Genomic DNA, 22,102 nt, shown 5'->3' on the forward strand with positions numbered 1-22,102 from the left:
TTAACTACATTTTACTATTATCTATGCTCTTGAGGTTTTTTTATGTCGAATATAAATATATATATATATTTATATTCGACATAAAAAAACCTCAAGAGCATAGATAATAGTAAAATGTAGTTAAATAATTAGGAAGTGATGGGTTTTGAATATTTATCACCTTTGTTTTAAATATAATTTATTTAACATACATTTATAGGATTTAATTTTTAACAATATGATATTTAATGACTGGCCTGCAAAATTCCTGAAAATTTAATGATCAGCTCTTGTAAATCTGTCCGACATACCACTGAAAACACATCCACTCAATCATATATGTTTCTTGGAGAAGAACAATACTTATTCAAATAAAGTAAATAATAATAAGCCAATTTTTATCGTACATAGGGTAAGAGGGGAGAAAATAATCTTTCTTCATTTGTTGAGTTTCTCAAGAATAGAACTTTTGATTAAATCCTTCAAGATAAATCAGCCTTCACTGTGAGCAAAGAACATGTAGCTAAAGAGGGTTGGTTCTGGGGTCAGAACCCTGGAACTGAGTCCTATCTTGCCCACTTATAACCCTATAGTTTCCAGAAAGTTACTTAAAAAAATTTGACCATCTGTAAAATGGGATGATAATAGTCCTCACGGCAAACAGTTGTTGATAGAATTAAATGCTAGTATATGTAAAGCATGTACAAAATGTTGGACATACTGCAAATGTTCACTATCACAATCAAATTTTTTTTTAAAAAGTGCCTTCAGATATGTAAACTATGTATACTTGAGATAGTTACTTATAGTTACTTAACGTTCCCTGAACACACCAACAGATAAGTATCCTTTCCTTTTCCCACACTCTTCCTCGCTCACACCTGATATGATAAACTTTTGCCATGACTTTTTAAGTTCAGCTTCTTAAGTTCAGATTATACTATTTCTCTTAACTTTTTCTGACTGGTTTGCACCATGGATAATTCGAGAGTCCTATGTAGGAACAACTTTAATGTATTCTTAATATGTAGTTAAGAAGTTCCAAAAAACATGTTCTAAGGTCAAACATTTGAAGGCTGAAGAGAGGAATGTGCATTTTGAAGTAGGGTGAGTGGGTCTGCTTTCTGGAATCGTTATTCCTCAAGGACTAACCACTCTTTGCCAGAACTTGCACCCATATGAGCAGCTTCCTCAGATGATAGCTCAAATCCTCCTGGATTACCCATATTAAAAAACCTATTCAGCACATGAAAGTATGTTCATAAAGTTCGGGGACCTCTAGGCATTGCACAAGTGAAGTTTGTATTAAAGTGAAAATTATTAAATTTAAGGATTATACATAACTCTATAGTATCTATGCTGTCCCCCAATTTTCCTTCTGGTGGTCTTTTTTTTTTTAAGATTTTATTTATTGAAATAGAGAGTGAGAGAGCACAAGCAGGGGGAGAAGTAGAAAGAGGAAGAAGTAGGCTCCCTACCAAGCAGGGCTCTATTCCAGGATCCTGGGACTCATGACCTGAGCCAAAGGCAAATGTTTAACCATCTGAGCCACCCAGGCGCCCCTCCTTCTGGTAGTCTTAAAGGCATTGTACTTCAATCTGTTTGTATCTACACAGGTATGTGCTAGGTGATCAATAAATGTTGGCTGTATTTACTTCTAGCTGCTATAAGCATTAAAAAACCTCAAAGTTTAGGGAAAAAATAGCTTTGCTGTCTCCTGTCAATTAAATATCATTTGCATAATAAAGGAAGTTATATAACTATAAATTTCCTTTTCCTTTCAAGAGTAGCTTTGCAATTTTATTTAAATGATGTATTATATAGATAGATGTAAGAGAAGGAAGAAGAAAGAAAGGAAAGGAGGGAGGGAGAAAAAAGGAAAGGAGAAAAGGAAGGCAAATTGTTTCCTTAAAAGAAGTATCTCTCTTTTTTTTTTTTTTAAAGATTTTATTTATTTATTTGACAGAGAGACATACAACGAGAGAGGGAACATAAGCAGTGGGAGTAGGAGAGGGAGAAGCAGGCTTCCTGCTGCTGAGCAGGGAGGCTGGTGCGAGGCTCAATCCCAGGATTCTAGGATCATGACCTGAGTCCAAGGCAGATGCTTAAAGACTGAGCCACCCAGGTGCCCCAAAAGAAGTATCTCCTTAAATATAGAATCATTATTGCATTCTATTTCCATCAATAAAATAAATTGACCAAATATTCTTAAAAAACCCTCCTCTTGCAAAATGGATAAGATTATTTTAAGAATGCTTTTAGATGCATAGAAGATTTAGAAGGAAACCAAGGAAAGTTTTCAAAGGTCAAAAATGGAAAGCCAGTTTTGTAAGATGGTATACTATTGCCATGGCTGCCCTGAGGGCATTTGCTAGCATGGGTACTGTGGTGTCTTTGGTTCTAACCACTGAATAGGAGCAGAAATCAAAGCTGTGCTCCTCTGCAAGGTGGGAAGTTGAAAATGAAACTCAAAGCCAAGTCCTTTGAAGAGCAACCCTGCAAAAAGCCTGCTCACTAGCAAAGGGGACTGCAAGGAAAATTGTCTGTTTTTGGCCAGAAAGTGGGGAGAAAGGGTGGCTTTCTGAGAGTTTATAACCATAGTCCTATCCTTCCATGGCTCAGGACCTAGATATTCTTTACATATCTGGTCCAGGAAACCCCAAAAGAAGAAACATAACAAATATGGGTCAGGGTTGGTTCCAACCCAGAGCACCTAGAAGCACCTAGAAGCACCTAAAACTAAATGAGTTTTTTCTGGAAGGGCACACCTTCAATCCAAGTCTTGCAGAATTTCCTCAGAGAAAGCTCAGTAAAACATGAGCTAACAATCAGAAATTATAAAATACACAAAGAAGCCACCATAAACAAGAGAAGCAAACAGCATACTTTAAACATTTTTGAGGATCTCTTAGAATTATTAAATATAAATTATAAAATCTACCTAAAATATTAGAAAAATTGTGGATTGTGTATCATAAAATAGTCATTAAATGATTCAAATAAGTGGCATTTATGTTCTATATGTAGGTCAAATACAGAGGGAATTTGGGAAAATGTGTTTGGAATAACAGAAATTTTGGAAAGAAAAAAAAAAAACCCTGAATAGAATTGAAAAGGCAATTTTTCCTTCAAGTTCTCCTGCTGCCTTCATCCTTTCACCATCCTTCTCTTGCCTTCCCTCTTCTCTATCCCCTTTGTAGGGATTGGAAAGTTTACTCTGACTAACCTTAGATCAAGGCCAATCCTAACCATATTAACAACACTGCTAATAATTAACAGGAATCTTTATTATCCAGAGGTAATACTCATGTTCTAGTTTTACTGGAAGATATTGTTTGATAATATTAATTTTAAAACACTCTTGTAGTATATTACTTAAACTTAGTAAAGAACCATACTATTTCATTTGAATACGGTAGTAAATAAAATTTACAAACTTGCTTTTTATACAGCCATATAGACTTCCATCTGAAAAGTGAAATGTTTATTGTGCTACCAAAAGATTAAGCAAAAGGTCTTGGTCTAAGAAAAAACACAGTGTTCCAATAAATGCTATATCAAAGTCTGTTCTATATTTTTAATGTTTTTACAGAATTAGGTCCAGAATTACCAACAGTTTTTTTAAGGCTAGCAACTACTGGCAATGTCAATGTTACATATTAGGTGGCTAATACTGCATTTTAAACATAATATATCTATTCGACAACACTTAAATGGACATTTATACCATGATATGCTCTGTGAATAATTACTAGCAAAAATAGTCAGTTCCTGCTCTCGTGGAGTCTATAAGTGAGACACATAGGTTATTACTGGAGTAATCCTCAAATAAGTGTAGAATTGCAACTGGGCAATCATGACATATTCTTCTTAACTACAGTCAACAAATACATTGATCTTAAAACCCTTTGTATAAAGGATTTTATTTATTTATTTTAGAGAGAGAGAGTGTGTGGATAAGAGTGGGGGTGGAATGCAAGGGGAGGGAGAGGGACAAGCCGACTCCATGCTGAGCCGGAACCTAACACAGGGCTCCATTCTACACCCAGGAGATGACCTGAGCTGAAATCCAGTCCGATGCTCAACTGGCTGAGCCACCCAGTTGTTCCTAAAAACCCTTTTAAGGAATATTAACTTTGTCAAAAGTTAAAGGGAAGTGAGTTACTTTGGTCTTATTATGGATCTATCCTTATAAATATAACCCAAATTTCCTATTGGAAATATTCACCTCATACTGATACCTATTTAGTCCTTTTAAAGTCAATATTGATTTTGCCCATTTTTGGAAATTTTAGGAACTATTCATTATAATCCCAAATGACAAATAGGTGAACTTATTAATTTTACCAAATTTTGTTTCTTACAAATTTTGAAGCAATACAGATTGTTTGGGATACTTCCAGAGATTTTGGAGATTTCCATTTTTAATGTGTTATTATTATAATTGCATTTTAAGAAATGTTAAATTTGATTCTGACTCCAACTGCCTACTTGAGGAAAGAGGGAGACACAGCACATTGGGTGGGCTGGTCTGCTAGTCCCAGAGAGGCGAACCTGAAATGAGGGACAGGGTTCATGGGGATGGGGAGGGAGTCTGAAGACCCCAGAATATGCAAATACTGATTCTTTATAGCCCTCTAAACTCAATCCATGTGAAAATAAACTATAAATAACAACATAAAATGGTTTGTTAAAATCTATTATTTTGGTGACTACGTTTAGTAATTTGGCCCTTTGGTAAACTGGCTTAGATGATTGGCTTTCGTCCAACTGGCCTAGAATTAACTATAACAGGTCAGACTTGGTCCTTAGTCATCAGATAAGAATAACCTGCCAGCATGAGGCTCAACCAGAGCCAGAACTGAAGAGTGCGGGCAGGTGGGCCAGGTGGACGGAGAGGAGTAGAGAAAGGTAAGGGCAGGGGGAAGAAGGGCACGCAGAAAACCCTCAACTGGCAAGAAAAATTGGGTTGAGAGAAAGCCAAGGGGTACTCCCAGATGAACACTGGGAGGCTATTTTTAAGAGTTCTGTCTTTGTCCTAGGTCACTGGGAGTAATGTGATGAGATCTGGGTTTGGGAAAATGCTCTGGCTACAATGTGGAGTATGAACTGGAGAACAACTGAGGCACGTGCAGTGCAACCCAGCAGAAAACTCTTACAGTGGTTTGCTGAGAGATGACAGTAGTCTGGACTGGAGCCCGAATGAAGGAGATGGTGAGCAGTGGGCAGATCAGAGTAGTTGTCCTCAACTGGAGGTGATTTGGCTCCACAGGCAGCATTCAAATATCTGTCGACATTTCTGGTTGTAATGACTGGGCTAGAGGGACGGGCTGTTAGCCTCTAATGCACAGAGTCCAGGGTACTGCCAAACATCCTATAGTGAACAGGATACCTGCTCCCGCCCATAACAAAGAATTGTCTGATCCAGAATGCCCGAGACCCCAGGCTGAGAAACCGTGGACTAGAGACTAGAAAACCATGGACTAGAAAACCTATAACACAGACTTCCTGTCAGAAATCATAAATTTATGTACAATGCCAGATTGACCAAAATAAAACGCAGTGACCAAAAGAAAAACAACACAATGTCAGTAACTGCTTTAGGAACAACAACATTAAAACAAACCGGTGCAATTCCAAGCAATTATTAAATACATACATATAGTTACTAAATGCTAAGAAGGGATGAGAGCTGTAAACTGCACTCCCAGCGTGACAGAAATACACAGTGACTAAATCTAGCATTGTCTGCAGAAGAGGCACGCACTTCACTCTGGTAACAGTCAGCAGGATCTAAATTTAGTTTATACTCTTAGTGCATTAAAATAGCATCAAGAAGCTCAGGAAGTCTAAAACCATCACACTCCAAGTTTCTGTCTATACTGTTAATAGCTACTTGCCAAGATCCCTGTTGCCCATGTGATGATTATAGCCTATTAAAAACATGTCCTCTGCAAAGTACTCTCAAGAAAAAACAGGAAATGGAGTTAAGGGAATGATTCTAGATAAAATAATTGGCAACACAAATATCACAATGTAGACAGTCATAAGGAATATATCTTAACTCCTGAAGTTTTGTGAGGGCTTTATGAGGCTTTTTTACTGTTTACTATAAAAGTTAAAATGCTTTCAATCAGAGTTCCAGTGTCACAATGGTAAATTAGAAAAGCAAATGAACATTTTCATTTGAACAGAAAATCTACTAATTGTCTACATGTGACTTGGATAAAAGTTGAACGGGGAAAGAGCTGAGCCAGGCCTCTTACTGCAAATGGGGACTGATTCAGAGTGGGCTTGGTACCTTACTTTATCAGTTAAACCTCTCTTCTAGTAAAACAAAACCCAGATGGACTGACCCAACGAGATTCATTTTTTCACTTTAGTTCACAGGACCTTCTAAATGCAATATGAGATTTTTAAAAATTGCTTTATTTTTTTGAACTTTTAGTTCAAGATGTATTCCTTCCAGTAAAGTACACTCAGTTGTTGCATTCTGCAATCATATAAAGCAGATATGTACCACTAGAATGAACCTAGAAAGAGTTCAGAATTAATATCCTACAGTAAGGATAGTTTGGGGTGTTTGTTTGTTTGTCAAGAAGCCATGAACAAAAAAGGAAACCAAAATCAGCAGCTTCATAGTTAAAGTCAGATTAAGTCATGTTAGTCATTTTTTTTAAATAGATACACACACACACACACACACACACACATTCCTTCACTCATTGGCAGATTCTTTTCCAGTGTTAGATCCATGAGGTACAAAATATATCTGTTTCAGTCACTCTGTGTCTTCACACCTGTGCTGCACTTCTCCTCTTGTCTATATTCCTGTGCCTACGACTAGAAATAGATTCTTAGCTAGACACATAGATACCCAAAACAAAGTCTACATGTCTCAGTTTCTCTCAGTAAAAATATTTTATTTATTTGAGAGAAAGAGAGCATGAACAAGGGGCTGAGGGAGAGGTGGAAGCAGACTGCCCCCTGAGCAAGGAGCCTGACCTAGGGCTGATTCCAGGACCCCCAGGATCATGACCCAAGCCAAAGGCAGCTGCCCACGTTATGGGTTGTTTTGTTTTATTTTATTTTTAGGAACTCTTCCCACTTCCAACTTCCACAGAAATTTTTCTTTACATTGAACTAGGACTTGTTGTCTACACATTTCCACCTAATTTTGAGCTTTGACAATATTGTGGGTAAATATTTATTAATTTGAACTTACCCTATGCCCTCCCCAACTAGATGATAAATTCCTTAAGGTTAGGTAATGTACTTTCCACTTCCTTGTATTCCCAGTACTTTGCTAGAGTTAATAGATTCTCACATATCTGCTAGTAGTTTAATATACAGAAAGGGGAAGTAAAGGAAAGAAAGAAGGGATAGAGTGAAGAAAGGAGGGACAGAAAAGGAGAAAGGAAGAGAGAGGGACAAAGAGAGAGAAGGACAGTGAAATAAATGATTAAAAGCAATATAGCAAAATGTTTTGTCTTCAAATATGTCCAATAAAAACTTCTTTATGTTTATACCCATGGGCATTAATGGGCCATTATAGGACCAATTTAAGCACCAATTGGTTAAACATTCCTGAATAGCACTTCTGAATGCATAACTGAGTGGAAATCTTTGCGTGTGGGAGATGACTCAACCTGAAACAAGAACTCTCCCTAAGAGTCTAGAGAATAACAATCTCCTTAAGCCATTCTGTTGTTCTTCTGTTTGCTAAAATAATAGCAGTAGCAACAGCAACAACTGCTAATAAGAAGTAAAACTGAAGAAGGTTTAAAAGTTTGCTAGACACTCAGAATCCTTATCTGAAACTTTGTCCTGAGTGAAGAAAAGCAAGAAACCAATCCAAGGATGTCTATGAGCCAGGGTCAAGTTAGGACAGAGTTTCTCACTGCTGCTGACGGAGAATAAGGAAGTCAGTCTTCTTACTGAGTTTGCCAGATTAGAAGTATCTTCTTGTATTTGTGGAAACAAAATTTGTTCCTACGTTCCCTTAGGTATCCAGGTTCCTAAACATGGCTTATCAATTGATTTTGAACTTCTAAGTCTTAATAGTTTTGACAGTGTATGTTTCTTATTACTGTTTTGGCTACCCTGTAAATCTAAACCCGATTACTGATTTCTCTTTATTTTGCCTTAATTTTGTTTATAGTGAATTTTGACTACAAATAATCCTGGCTGATAAGCAATGGCTCTACTTCTGTTCTCATTTCTTTTCTTTTTTTTTAAATAAGCTCTTTACCTTGGGATAATTTTAGATTTATTCCATTTACTTTTGATAAAGAAGCTGTGCTTATTCTAGGACTGAAAGATGGTTAAGGATTCTAAAATAAATCGAATTCTTACTACTATAACAGAAGGAGGAAAAGCATGCAACCATCTCAATACGTGTAGAAAAAGTATCTAAAAAAACAAAACATCCATTATTGACAAAAAAAATCTTAGTAAGCTGTTAATAAAATGAAATTTCCTTAATTTGAAAGAAGTTATCTTTAATCAAAATAGTATGGTACCTGTATAAAAACAGACAAAATAGACCAATGAAACAAAACAGAGAGCCCAGAAATAAATTTACACATATAAGGTCAAGTAATCTACGACAAAGGTGTCAAGCGTACACAACAGGAAAGGGATAATCTCTTCAATAAACAGTACTAAGAAAACTGGATGTTCACATGCAAAAGAATGAAATTGGATGCCATCTTACACCATATATAAAAATCAATTCAAAATGGATAAAAGACTTAAATGTAAAACCTGGAACTGTAAAACTCCTAGAAGAAAACACAGAGAAAGAGCTCCTTGACTTTGGTCTTGGCAGTGATTTTCTGAGTGACACCAAAAGCAAAAATAAACAAGTGGTACTATATCAAACTAAAAATCTACACAGCAAAGGAAATGAACAACAAAGTAAAAACACAACCTATGGGTTGGGAGAAAATATTTGCAAACCATGTATCTGATAAGGGGTAACTATCCAAAATATATAAGGAATTCATAGAACTCAATAACAAAAAACAAAAATAAAAAACAAACAAACAAAGCTGATTTAAAAATGAGTAAGGCTATTTTTTCAAATAATTAGGATTATTAAATTATAAATATAGGCTATTGATTCAGAAATATTACATTAGAATTTCAGTATTTGTGCATAAGAAAAATACTGACAGACTGGAGGTGAGGAGTGAAAAAAAGAAAGTATATTTTTTGTGAATAGCTAGACACATTTAAATATTTAATAGAGTCTATTTTAGAAGTTTCTCTATTGTGTTTCTTAGCTCAATATAATTGCTAGTTGCATAATTTGCTAAAGGTAATTTTGAGTTTGTTGCACATGGACCAAAATAAATATTTCTAGTACTAAAAAGAAATAAAAATAAAAAATAATTAAAAAAATAAAAATGAGTAAGGGAGCTGAATAGACGTGTTTCCAAAGCAAACATAAAAATGGCCAATAGGTAGAAGAAAAGGAATTCAACATCACTAATAATTAGGCAACTGCCTATCAAAACCACAGTGAGGTATCACCTCACACCTGTTGGGATGGCTATTATAAAAAAGAAAAAAGATAACAAGTGTTGGCAAGGGTGTGAGAAAGCTTTGTATACTGTTGGTGGGGATGTAAATTGGTACAACTATTACTATTATGGAAAACAATATGGAGGTTCCTTAGAAAATTAAAAATAAAACTTTGATTCAGCAATCTCACTGCTGGGGATATATTCAAAGGAAATGAAATTAAAATCTCAAAGAGATAATTGTACTCTCATGTTCATTGCCACATTATTCACAATAACCAAGCTATGGAAACAACCTTTAGTGTCTGCCAATGGATGAATGGATAAAGAAAATGTGATATATGGAATATTATTTATCTATACAAGGGAGGAAATATTACCACCTGTGACAACATGGATAGACCTTGAGAAATTAATGTTAAGTGAAATATGGCAGAGAAAGACAAACACTATATGACCTAATTGATATGTAGTATCTAAAAAAGTTGAACTCATAGAATCAGAGGATAGAGTGGTGATTGAGAGAAGGTGGTATGGGGAAATAAGGAGATATTTGTCAAAGGCTATAAACTTTTAGTTACAAGATGAAAATGTTCTGGGGATCTAAAATAACATTAGTTAGTAATACTGTATTATATGTTTTGTTCTCATCCCCCACCACTACAACAAAAAAAGTAACTATGTGAAGCGATGGATGTGTTAATAATTATGGTCATCATTTCACAATGTACATGTATATCAAACCATCACGTTATATACCTTAAACATATACAATTTTTATTTTCCAAATACCTGTACACCTCAGTAAAGGCAGGAAAAAAAGAAAAAGATTATCTACAAAGTTCTTAAGGTAGATATCATAATTCAAGTTTAAATACTGAAAAAATTCTCTCTGAGATTGGCAAGGAGACAAAAATGTACTTTATACTTCTAATCAATACTATATTGAAGGTTCTAGCTAAGGCAATAAGACAAGGAAAAGAAAAAATTGTTGTTTAAGACTGGGAAGAAAAAAATGAAGCCGTAATTATTGGCTGATGATGTGATTTGTGTATGTACGAAAATCTCAAGGATTTCAGATAATCAAATAAAGTCAATTTAGCAATGTTGTTAAATAAAAAGTCAATAATATCAATTCAACATCTATAAAAGAGTTGGAAAAATAGATTTAAAAAACTGAACAATGTACAACAGCATAAAACATCAAATACCCAGGAATAAATTTCAAGAATCATATGTAAAACTTCTGTACAGAAAATCATAAAACTTTACCAAATTGAAAACCAAAATAACATGGACATACAACACTTAGACTGGAGAAACTCAATATTGTAAAGATGTCATTTCTCTCAAATTGACCTATAGATTTTAGGCAATCCCAATAAAAATTTCTGAAGTTTTCTTTTTTTAGTAGATATTATTCTAAAATTTATACAGAAATACAAAGGGCAAAGAATAGACAAGACAAACTTGGAGAAAAAGAAGGTGAGGAGAAGAGCTCAAGACTTACTATAAAGTCATAGAAATTCAAACAGTGTGGTATTGGCATAAAGCTAAACAAATACATCAATGAAACAAATAGTTAAGATAATCCAATACAAATATGGACACTGCATTTATGGTAGCAGAAATGTCAGGAAAAGATTTTTAAAATAAATAATTCTGCATCCATTGTACACTCACGTGGGGGAATAAAACCAACCAAACAAATCCTGATTCCCAAAACCCCTTCATGCCGCACATAAAAATCCTTTTTTTTTTAAATAAAACTTAATCCTAGATAAACTGTAGCTCTAGATGTGAAACACAAAACAAAATTTCTGTAACACTGTAAAAGAAGATACGTTCATGTCCTTGTGGTAAGCAAGGATAACTTAAATAGAAAGAAAAAGTCTTAACCACAGAAGAAGAGATTAACAAACCGAAGTGTGTGAAATTAAGGTCTTCTACTTATTATAACACCACTAAGAAATTAAAAAGCCAACCCACAGAGTGTGAGATATTTGCAAGTCATGAATATGACAAAGGACTCATCTTCAGAATAAACAACTTCTACAAATCATTTAAAAACCCAGACAACCAATAGAAAATGGGCAAGAGACTTAAATAGGTACTTCACAAAAGGAGATTTTCAAATTTTTATGAAATCATTAAAAGGTTCTCAATCTCATTAATAATCAGGGAAATAAGATTAAAACTAAAAGGAGAGGCCACTATATACCCAGGAGAGTGACTAACATCAAAACAATTTAACAGTACCAAATGTTGGTGAGGATACGGAAAGACCAGAACTCTCACAAATTATGAATTTTCCAATTTGGAAAAACTTTTGAAGAAATCTCATTATTGAACACATGCATAACTTTTGATCAAGTAATTCTACACTTAGAATGTGTGTGTGTATGTATGTGTATATACATGTGGAGATATATATAGGAGGTATATAATATATTGGATATTTGTATTTATTCATGGTAGTATTTGTAATGGCTTCAAACTGGAAACAACTCAAATGTTTTTCAGTAGATAAATTATGGTATATTTGAAAATGTGGAATACTATTCAGTAATAAAGGTGACTCGAGTACAGCTATATGGAGCATCTCAAAAGAAATTTGATACCAAAAATACATATTATACGACTCCATTTATAAAATTCAAAAACAGGTAAAACTGAAGTATATAATACTTGCAGTTGGGATGTTGGTTATCTTTGGGAAGGAGGGCTGTAGTCATTAGCTTAAAATGGGACACAAGGAGACCTTCTGGGCTGCTGTAATGTTCTATCTCTTAACCTCAGTAATAGCTACTTTAGTGTATTAATTATAATTCATTAAAGCAAATACTTATGATTTATGAACTCTTCTGAGCTATGTTATATTTCAAAATAAATTTTATTTGAAATATCCATCTTTTATCAATTTTCTTCTTTTATCCACCCCCACCCTTCTTTTCACATTAAAGTATTAAATATTAAAATCTAAGATCTAAAGGTCTAGAGAAAAAATATATGGTTATATTAAAAGTAGTAGGCAGTGTTACAAGTACACAGCAGTTAGCAAATTTTCACATCCATTTATCTCAATATTTGTTAACAACTGTTTGAGAGACAACAAGCAATGAGAGGTTTTTTAAAAATAAATGTATAAACTGCGACTCAGATTTTATTCCCCAAATTCACACATCTAGAAAGTGGCAGAGTTCAGTTTAAGACTTTAATTCTTGATCTCTAGTTTCTTGCTCTTTATACTACCCATGTAGCCATTTAAAATAATATATAACTTAAAATAAATGATCTTTATTCAAACAGCTGGGTTTTTTATTTGATTCTGACTAGACTCACTGCGAGTCATGACAATTTTCTCCTAATCCTGTTTTAAAAATAAATGCATTTATTGAGATCAATAACAGGAGGACATTTTCTACTTTTTAAATATATATTTTTCCACATCAAATAATGTGTGTGAACAGTGTTTCATACTTTCTTAACTACAATAATATATTTCAAATATGGATTCTGTTTTGGGTGTTCTTTTAAAACTAAAATACAGTAATATCACTGAGCTGTTCAGGGACCTTATATTCTGAATTTCTCTAGTTGAATTTTCTAGTTTTAGAGAAAAGAAGAATTATTAGTTTCCTTTCTAGGAGTTATCCAATTAGAAGGATAAAATGAAATATTTTAGACTGCAGTTACAGAAATAGGTTAGAACACTGTGCTGGTAAAATAATGAGTATGATCACTCTGTGTAGCTTAAATATTCTTTGATCACTATAGAATACAGCTCTAACTTCCACCAGGTATTTTAAAATTACATACCTTTGATCACAGTGACTACCAGTAAAAAGAGTTCATATGACTTAATTGACATCATCTGCATTATTAGAAAAATATAATTCAGAGGTTTATAAAACTGATGATGTGCTAGGAGTCTCACCCTTGAATGTGGGAAACGGTTGCTGTTTCACTGTTGATGATAGTGTACATTGGTACAAATTTTTAAAAAAGATTTACTTATTTGACAGAGAGAGAGAGACAGCGAGGGAGGGAATACAAGCAGGGGGAGTGAGAGAGGGAGAAGCCCGATGCAGGGCTCCATCCCAAGACTCTGGGATCATGACCTGAGCCTGAGCCGAAGGCAAGTGCTTAACGACTGGGCCACCCAGGGGCCCCCATTGGTACAAATTCTATGGAAGAAAGTCTGGCAAGCAGTATCAACAGTGTAAAATAAGCAATTTCTAAGGCTGTGTACTCGTTTTACGTCAGTTTTTCAAAGGAAACAACTCATGACAAAGATTGGCCTACAGGGTTATTTGCTGTAGCATAATTTATAATATAAAAACTTACTATAGCATAAATGTCAAATAATAAAAAAATTATTAAATTACCCATGGCATATTCATATTCACTTTGGAGCCATTAAAAACAGCACTGTAAAGGAATTGTTGTAAGATGCTATTTGGCCAGCCAGAACAATACGACTCATACTCTGTCCTCAACTTGCCACCTTTCACTTGCGATGCTATGGAAGGATATGTATGCCTGTCACGGATTCCAGCAAAGGAAGATATTATGCCAAGGCTCCTGTGACTTTTCATACTTCGATGACAGCAGAAATAGTTCTTTTTGACACATTTCTTCTGCATCAGCAGGACCTGACTTTACTTACTAGAGTGGTCACTTCCCCACCCTCTTCCGCCTTCTGTGACCCTACTCTTCCCTTTAAGCAGTTTCTGAACATAATTTTTTAATTCCTGCCCTCTTCACGTGATGATCTCCCTGCTCCCCATTTCTCCATGCATGACCATCATGACGTGTTGCATCTGTGTGTCCTTCTCTGGGTTTCCTGACATTTCCTACCGTTCTTGTTGTAACTACAAGCTAACCACCTTTTGTTTTAAGAAGTTTTCTCTTTGATATCCTACTTCCCACCCCTTAGGTTCCAAGTCCAAATTCCAGAATCATTTATTTGTTCATTTACCACATTTTAATGGCTTTTTGCCTACTCGCTGTGGTTAAACTTGATCTCTGAACAAACCTATTTACTAGACTTTGGACTGATTATGGCACAGATGTATAATCTTCTTGGCCCTTGGGTTTGTGATCATTTCACTGAGTTTTTACTCCTTCTTAACCCAAGAGGAAAACATTAGCCTTCCCTCAATTGGGTAGAGGTCCCCAATCCTATTATTATTAACTCCACTGCCATTATAATAATAATTATTATTATTATTAACTCCACTGCCATTATAATAATAATTATTATTATTATTAACTCCACTGCCCCCATGAGGTAGAATCAATACCTGGGGTCTCTGAAGTTCATAACTCAGACCAGAGCTCATATAATGTAGGCTAAGAGACCCTGATCAGGAAGGGAAAGTCATCCCTAAAGGCGTGAACAGCATCTCATTGGTGGAGAAGTAACCCATATACAGAATCTCAGCTTCTTTCTCTCTTATTTTCTCTTTTTGAATGTCTTTTAATGACTTGTAATGCAGACAAATAATGCCAAATAATTAAGTGGGACTAAAGTACCTTCCGAATTGTCGGTATAAAAGCATCCTATTCTTGTTAAAAAAAAAAAAAAAAAAGTCCTCCACAGCCATACCTAGAGTTAAGATGGGAAGCACCAGTGTGGTTAGGTTTTCTATGAGTAGGAGAGAAGCATTGGGGGGGCGGGGAGGGACAACTGTTGGAGTTTAGTTTCTCTTCTCATGTCTTTAGTTTTGAAATGGTTTACAAAGAAACCACATTTATTACCGTTACAGAACATTCATGTTCAACTGTTTTTAAATTGTGATTACTTTATCTTGAACATCCTGAACAAACCATGTTAAGGCCCAAGTTTTTTTAACCTGCTTTTAATTCTCCCCAATTCCCCAACTTCATTGTCTTTTAGTGCCATTCTCATATGACACTGCCTCCTTTTTAGCTTTAAAATAAGAAACGCTATAGATATAAGAAAGACTAGTTTTTCACATTTCTAAAAGATGAACCTTAAAACCTTCCAGTACTAATAATGAGCACCTCTAATCTGTTTCTCTAGCCCTGGGTTTCTGAAACCTGGCATCTACATTCACTGACCACTAGCAGAGTTCTCCATTAACAGAACAAAATCATGCAAAACACCATGTTCTGTATCATCTCTGTGCTCAGATTAGAAATAATTCCTGGACAGATACATACTCAGAGTTCAGCTGGTTGGTGGACCATGGTTGTAGAACTGCTTCCATCTACCCTGTTGAGGTAAACAGTTACATCTTCACTCTCTGCTTAGCAGCAAATAACAAGAAACACTGCATTATAAATAAAGCCAAAGAGACTGAGGTTACTTCAACTCACCTTCTAAGCTTCCTCCACTTTAAAATGGTAAAATAAAATATTCATGGGCTACCATTATGTGGTTGAACACTGAGGGAGGTATTTCCTCTTATTTCTATTAATCCGTGATTGCTCATAGCCTCCTACCAAGTCCATTATCTACATCCCTATCTACCCCATATATATATGACCATATAGACTCAACAAGTGAGACAACTAATCAATCTTCCTAACAGCATGACAAGTATACTGAATCACATTTCAAACATTCATTGGCACTTTGAACAAAAAAACACAACCTAGTTTATCCGCAGAATGACCAATTTCCCCAGGAGATGTCTGAGGCTGCCCACGGCAACCTATCATCTCTGAGAGTTTAGGGAACACAAATGAATACTGAATGCAAGTTGACTTTCTGAATTAAAATTTTAAGCCCTTTAAATGAAATAGCAATACTGAAAGTAATTTAACATCTTTTAAGATAATTCAAAGTGCTTAACTCATTTAATATAATTATCTCTTAACATTGTTATATAGTCTCTATTTTCCTAGTGTGCTTCAGAAAGGACAAAATACCCTTCCTTTTACCATAATTTCCCCCTTGTCTATATCTAATTGAAGAGCTTTCTATCAGGAAGCTTGAAAAATGGATAATTAGTGCTCTGGGGCCTCTCGTCAACTATGAACTTGGGAATTGGAGTTTCTGGCCTTGCTTAATGAAAAGTGTTTGAATTAAATTTCCTTCATCTCAAAAGTATCTTTTTTTTTTTTTTTTTCCTTTTGGTAAAAAGTTTCCCAGAGAATCTCTCTTAATAGCCACTGGCAAAGCCCATAATTCTACTACTGAAACAATGAGATCTATTTTCCAAATCATCAATCTTCATTCTCCAGACAGATACAATTGTTTGAAGAGTTGCAATTACATTATCCTTTGGTGCTTCTTCAGCCTCCACATTTGACTGATTTCATAGTTAAACAATTAAAAGGCCAAAGGAATTGAGGATTAATTTTTATCTCTAATAATAAAAAGTTCATTGCACTGAATTCCTTGGTATCAGCATCATCACCCTCCTAATTAAAAGGCAATAGTTATATAATCTTGCAAAAGGAGAAATGGAAGTCAATACATATTCATGGACTATGCAATTTGAGCGTAGGAGCCACAATCATCCTGACTGTATGGACAGCACCATTTTATACTACCTATAAATGAATCAATTTAAAGTGCTTGGATTAGCCTAGAGAGCTAACACTTAATTTCATCCTCTGATACTAAACATTACATGTTTTTGGATAGCCAACAATATTTAGCAAGAAATAAGTCCAGTAGATTCCAAACCAAATGTAGTTAACCAGGATGAACCACACATTGCATTGGCATATAGGTATGTTCTACTTCAACTGGCATCAAAGGCCAGCAGGAAGCTGTTGCTTGCTGCCTTCTAATTATCAATAAGGAGTCAAGGCCAGCTCTTCCTCACGTTCCCTTCCCAACTCTTTCCACACGACTGCTGCCTTCATCTCATGTTACCATCAGTTCTGTTCATGTTCTTGTTCTCTTCAGTGGCTCTAGGAAGGCTCTAGGCTCTCCCCTTCCCTGTCCAGGTGCCAAGGTTTGGATTCCATAGGTCTCCACAGGGACCTAGGAATCTGAATTTTTCACAAGCAGCCACAGTGTCAGTGCAGTGTGGTCCCGGAGCCACTTTCCTTTTTTTAAAGATTTTAAGTTCCAGTTAGTTAACGTACAGTGTAATACTAGTTTTCAGTGTACAATATACTGATTCAACATTTCCATACAATACTTGGTGCTCATCAAAAGCGCCCTCCTTAATCCCCATCACCTACTTTATCCATCCCCCTATCGACCTCTCCTCTGGTGACCACTAGGTTTGTTCTCTATAGTTAAGAGTCTGTTTCTTGGATTGCCTCTTTTTTTTCCCCCTTTGCTCATGTGTTCTGTTTCTTAAATTCCACATATGAAGAAATCATATAGTATTTGTCTTTTCTGATTGACATATTTCACTTAGCATAATACTCCCAACTCCATCCACGTCCTTGCAAATGGCAAGAGGTCATTGTTTTGGATGGCTAAGTAATATTTCAGTGTGTGTGTATCTCACATCTTTACCCATTCATCAGTCATTGGGCACTTGGTTGTTTCCATAATTTGGCTATTGTAGATAATGCTGCTATAAACATCAGGGTGCATGTATCCCTTTGAATTAGCGTTTTTTTATCCTTTGGATAAATACCTAGTAGTGCAATTGTTGGATCATAAGGTAGTTCTATTTTTAACTTTTGGAGGACCCTCCATGCTGTTTTCCACAGTGGCTGCACCAATTTGCACTGGGAGCCACTTTTCAAGGAAAAAACTGCCTGTGAGCTTCTGGATTACTTCGTGGTCTATTTATTCTGAGTGTTTGCCACAAGGCTTCAATGAGATAGGAATTCAAGAAAAATGATATCAAAAGACTGGAATAGGCAGGATTTACATTAGAAATTGGCTTAGGGAAAGGAAGGCTCAGAATCTGGTCCTATTAAATGCTCTTCTATACACTTGTGTCTCTGAGTCTCGACTTCTTCAGGGTAAAAGTTCAACAGTAGGAGAAGCAGAAGGTTAAGAATGTGAATGACAGGCTGGTAGAGAAGACAACATTTTAAGTGTATGATTTAGGAAAATGTTCCTTGATCCCCAAAGCACACTCCCCTCAATTGGCCCTCCCCTAAAACTGGAAAGGGGAAAAAAAAAAAAAAAAACTTAATGAAATCATGGTAGAAATCATCCAACCAAAATATAATTTTTAAACATTAAAAATAATCTGCTAAAAGTGAGTGGTTTTCTTCTAACAAAATTGAAAATTTTGTTTAAAAATATACATTTTAGGAAATCACCTGAAGTCTGCGGAAGAGTTTATCTGTGGTCTTCTGAGAATTGCTTCCCTTTTTGTTTTTGCCAATTCTCTCATGAGACAACTGTCTAGTCAAGCCAAAATTTGTACTGTTTTATAAAAACATCTCCATATTTTATTCATTTCAGAATGTGTAGGCTAATGTCAATGTCAGGACTTGTGTTCCATAAAACTATCACATTCGACTATTGGGTATTTACCCAAAGAATATGAAAACACTAATTCAAAAAGGTATTTGCACTGCAGTTATTTACAATAGACAAATTATGAAAGCAACCCAAGTGTCCATCAATAGATAACTGAATAAAGAAGATGTAGCGCGTGTATGTGTGTGTATGTGTATAATATACATATATAGAGAACACAATTATCATGATGAACACTGAATAATGTATAGAATTGTTGAATCATTATATTGTACACCTAAAACTAATATAACACTGTATGTTAACTATACTGGATTTTAAAAACATTTAGATAAACATTTTTTATCTAAATGTTTAGATAACCATTAAGATAAAAAACATTTAGATAAAAAAAAACTATCTTAAGTCATATTTTTAACCAGATACAGTGTACTGCTCTCACTTCCCATTCCAATTTTATTAGCATGTTGAGAGCTATCAAGAATACACATGAGTGCTTGCCTAAGTCCTGTCTTAATAAGAGCCAATTATGAAAGGAATGACCCAAACTATACAGAGACTTCCCAAGGAAGGATGACTATTACTGGATTATGCTTTTTTTCTTATGTGGGCATGGAGCCCAATGTGGGGCTTGAACTCACGACCCTGAGATCAAGACCTGAGCTGAAATGAAGAGTCAGACACTTAACTGACTTAGCCACTCAGGCACCCCTTACTGGTTTGCTCTTAAAGGAATGGGCTAGCTGGTAAACATCAAGCCAAAGGACCTGTGTATTATAATTTGTTCCTTGGTTTCTGTTTCACAGGGTCAGTTGCTGTTTGTTATTCTCTTGACTCATCTCATGAACCCCAGATTTCTCTATTTCAAAATGACTGCCATGGACTATGCTGCTCCACCCCAGCACTCACAAACTGACCTGCATTGCTTCAAACAATATCTTAGCAGGTCCTGTCATGTTAACTCTTTCTCAACTCTTAGAAATACCCTCCTCTGTCCACACAGAGTCATCCTAGAAATTGCAAAATAAGAAGCTACTACATTAATAACACCACAATGTAAAACCTAGTATATAATATTACAAAACAGGCATCATGGGAGAATGGATCAGTGATTAAGAGAACACATCTGGTATCCAATAGACCTGGGTTCATGTTGTGACTCTGATGAGTACTAGGCATCCAACAGGGTACCTACATCTCTCCGACTCTCATCCAGAGACTGGTGCTAACAACACTACTACCTCACTGAGTTTATGGGAAGATTAAAAATGCTGCCTGCATGAAGTTGGCACGAGGACCGATCAAAGTATTTGTTCAACTGCTGCGAGCGACTACACTAACACCACTGTTAATGACATGGGTACATGCGTTAGAGTCATAATTATTTCAACTTATGGCTCTGCATTTCAATCTCTTCATTTGTAAAGTGAGGTTGGCACCAACTATGCTACAGATTTGGTTTGCAGTTTAGAGATAAATATATTAAAATCCTTGGTGAAATGCCTGGCACAGGGCAAGCACTCAATGAAAGACAGCCATTGTAATCATTACAGATGGAAATGACTTTGGTTATGAGACTGTAATCCATATGCCATAACTATCAACTTGTTTAAAGTTTAAACGGCTTTTGATACCTTTCGGTGCAGCTGATCTTACTCCATCATGATCCTCCTACTTGTGAGGAAATCTTACTCAGGCACAAACGCACCCAGCCTTTCTCATCCTCTATCTACCGAGAAGGGTCTCACCTCTACCAGCTCAGTTTCTTTCCTTTCTCCGCCCTGGGGATGGAGGGTGGGAGGGGGGTGTTCTGTTGTCAGGCAAATTCTCTGGGGCTTCCATGGGAAACTCATGAAGGGAGGGAAAGGGAATTTCCTGAATACAGTTTGTGTCCTCTTCTGAATATTCAAGGGAAGTAAGTACAAAAAGAAAAAAAAAAAAGGAGAAGGGAAAAAACCTCCTTTTGTTGGACTATGTTTTTTGAGTGCCAGTTCTCTAAAGCAGTACCAAATGAGTCATGGTTTCTACTGGGTAATAAACACTATGGACTTGGCTGTTCCTGAGGGCAGAAATGCCATAGTAAATCAGACACACTATGAAGGCAGGGCTACTTGATTTCCCAGGAAGGTAGGCATTTGAGGGAAATACCTTTAGAACCGTTAACACCGGAGGATCTGAAGGAAGACTGCCAATGGTGTGACAAGGAAGAGAGGCTTCCCAAGTGAAATCAGAAATCAGGTGACCAAGGAGACCTACCCCAGAGTATGTGCCCCTCAGCAGACCTGCAGTTGGGGTTGAAAAACATCAGGAGCTCCATAGAAAGGGAGCCCAGCACTGACGTCACTGAAATGCAAGAAGTGGAGCTCACTGGCAGCCCTCCATGCAGAGCAGAGAAAGGACATCTGCCAGAGAGAGAAATTGGGAGACAAAAGGAAAGGAATGTGGCAAACAAGAGTGCAGGAGAAGGAAACAGGCTTATTGGGCTATGCGACCAGGGCAAGAAAGCACTCTGCAACAGGTATTTCCCATCTGCCCTTCCAGAGTCAATATGCCCCATTCTCCACCCTGCTCTGACCGTGGGAGACTGACCTTTGTGGACTAGATCAGTGGCTCCCTTGTCCTCTGGCTTCTGGTTGAGTTCAGTTAATGTTGGCCACCAGCAAGAGACTAGACTGCAAGAAGAGAGGGAAGGCAGGTATTTGTTTACTTCTTCATTTTCATCCTAGACTTTGATTTTACTTCTTCCTGGTGGCAACAAACTGGCCGTAGCCTTCCTAGGAAAGAGCAGCTCCTTGCCTGCTGGTTGTGTCTCTCCTGCAGCTGCACCTGTCTCTGGCTCCTGGCTCCCTTTCCTTGCTGTTTTGGGGTCAAGGGACAGTAATTGATTCCAGCTGCTGCTAGTTCCTGGCTCTTCTCTCTCTCCCACTTGTTCTCTTAACCCTGTCCACACCTTTGTAAATATTCCCTTCCTTAAACTCTCCTCAATTACCTACTTGAATGTACCATCTGCTGCCTGCCCAGACACCAACAGATAGACTCATGTACAATGATGACTGCACAATGAGAAAAGGCAAAGGCAATCCATTGCCCTCCTGATGAAGGGAGGATGAGAGAAAATATGAGAGTAGAACTCAATCACTGGACTAATGACTTTGGTTAGAAGATGTTTATGAACTTTATGTAAATCCAAAGCTTGATTCATGGTAATATGATCTAA

The 22,102-nt window shown here is 36.3% G+C and overlaps 1 protein-coding gene across 10 annotated transcripts in view; it reads right to left on the reverse strand.

Moving 5' to 3' along the window:
- ZNF385B (zinc finger protein 385B) overlaps positions 1–22,102 on the reverse strand; it is a 388,138-nt gene that overhangs the window by 207,115 nt on the left and 158,921 nt on the right. Inside the window, exons 2-3 of one of the 10 annotated variants that reach the window (XM_032856035.1) lie at positions 21,475–21,557; positions 15,696–15,747 (exon numbers count right to left, since the gene is read on the reverse strand). The exons of 8 other annotated variants lie outside the window; for them this stretch is intronic. The gene's annotated coding sequence lies outside the window, so the exon portion shown is untranslated. The remainder of the gene's footprint in view (positions 1–15,695; positions 15,748–21,474; positions 21,558–22,102) is intronic. One more of the 10 variants, XM_032856036.1, reaches the window with a different exon arrangement.

This window comes from Lontra canadensis, unplaced genomic scaffold, assembly GCF_010015895.1.
Source record: "Lontra canadensis isolate GAN:19392208 unplaced genomic scaffold, GSC_riverotter_1.0 scaffold11, whole genome shotgun sequence".
Classification (NCBI taxonomy): Eukaryota; Metazoa; Chordata; class Mammalia; order Carnivora; family Mustelidae; genus Lontra; species Lontra canadensis.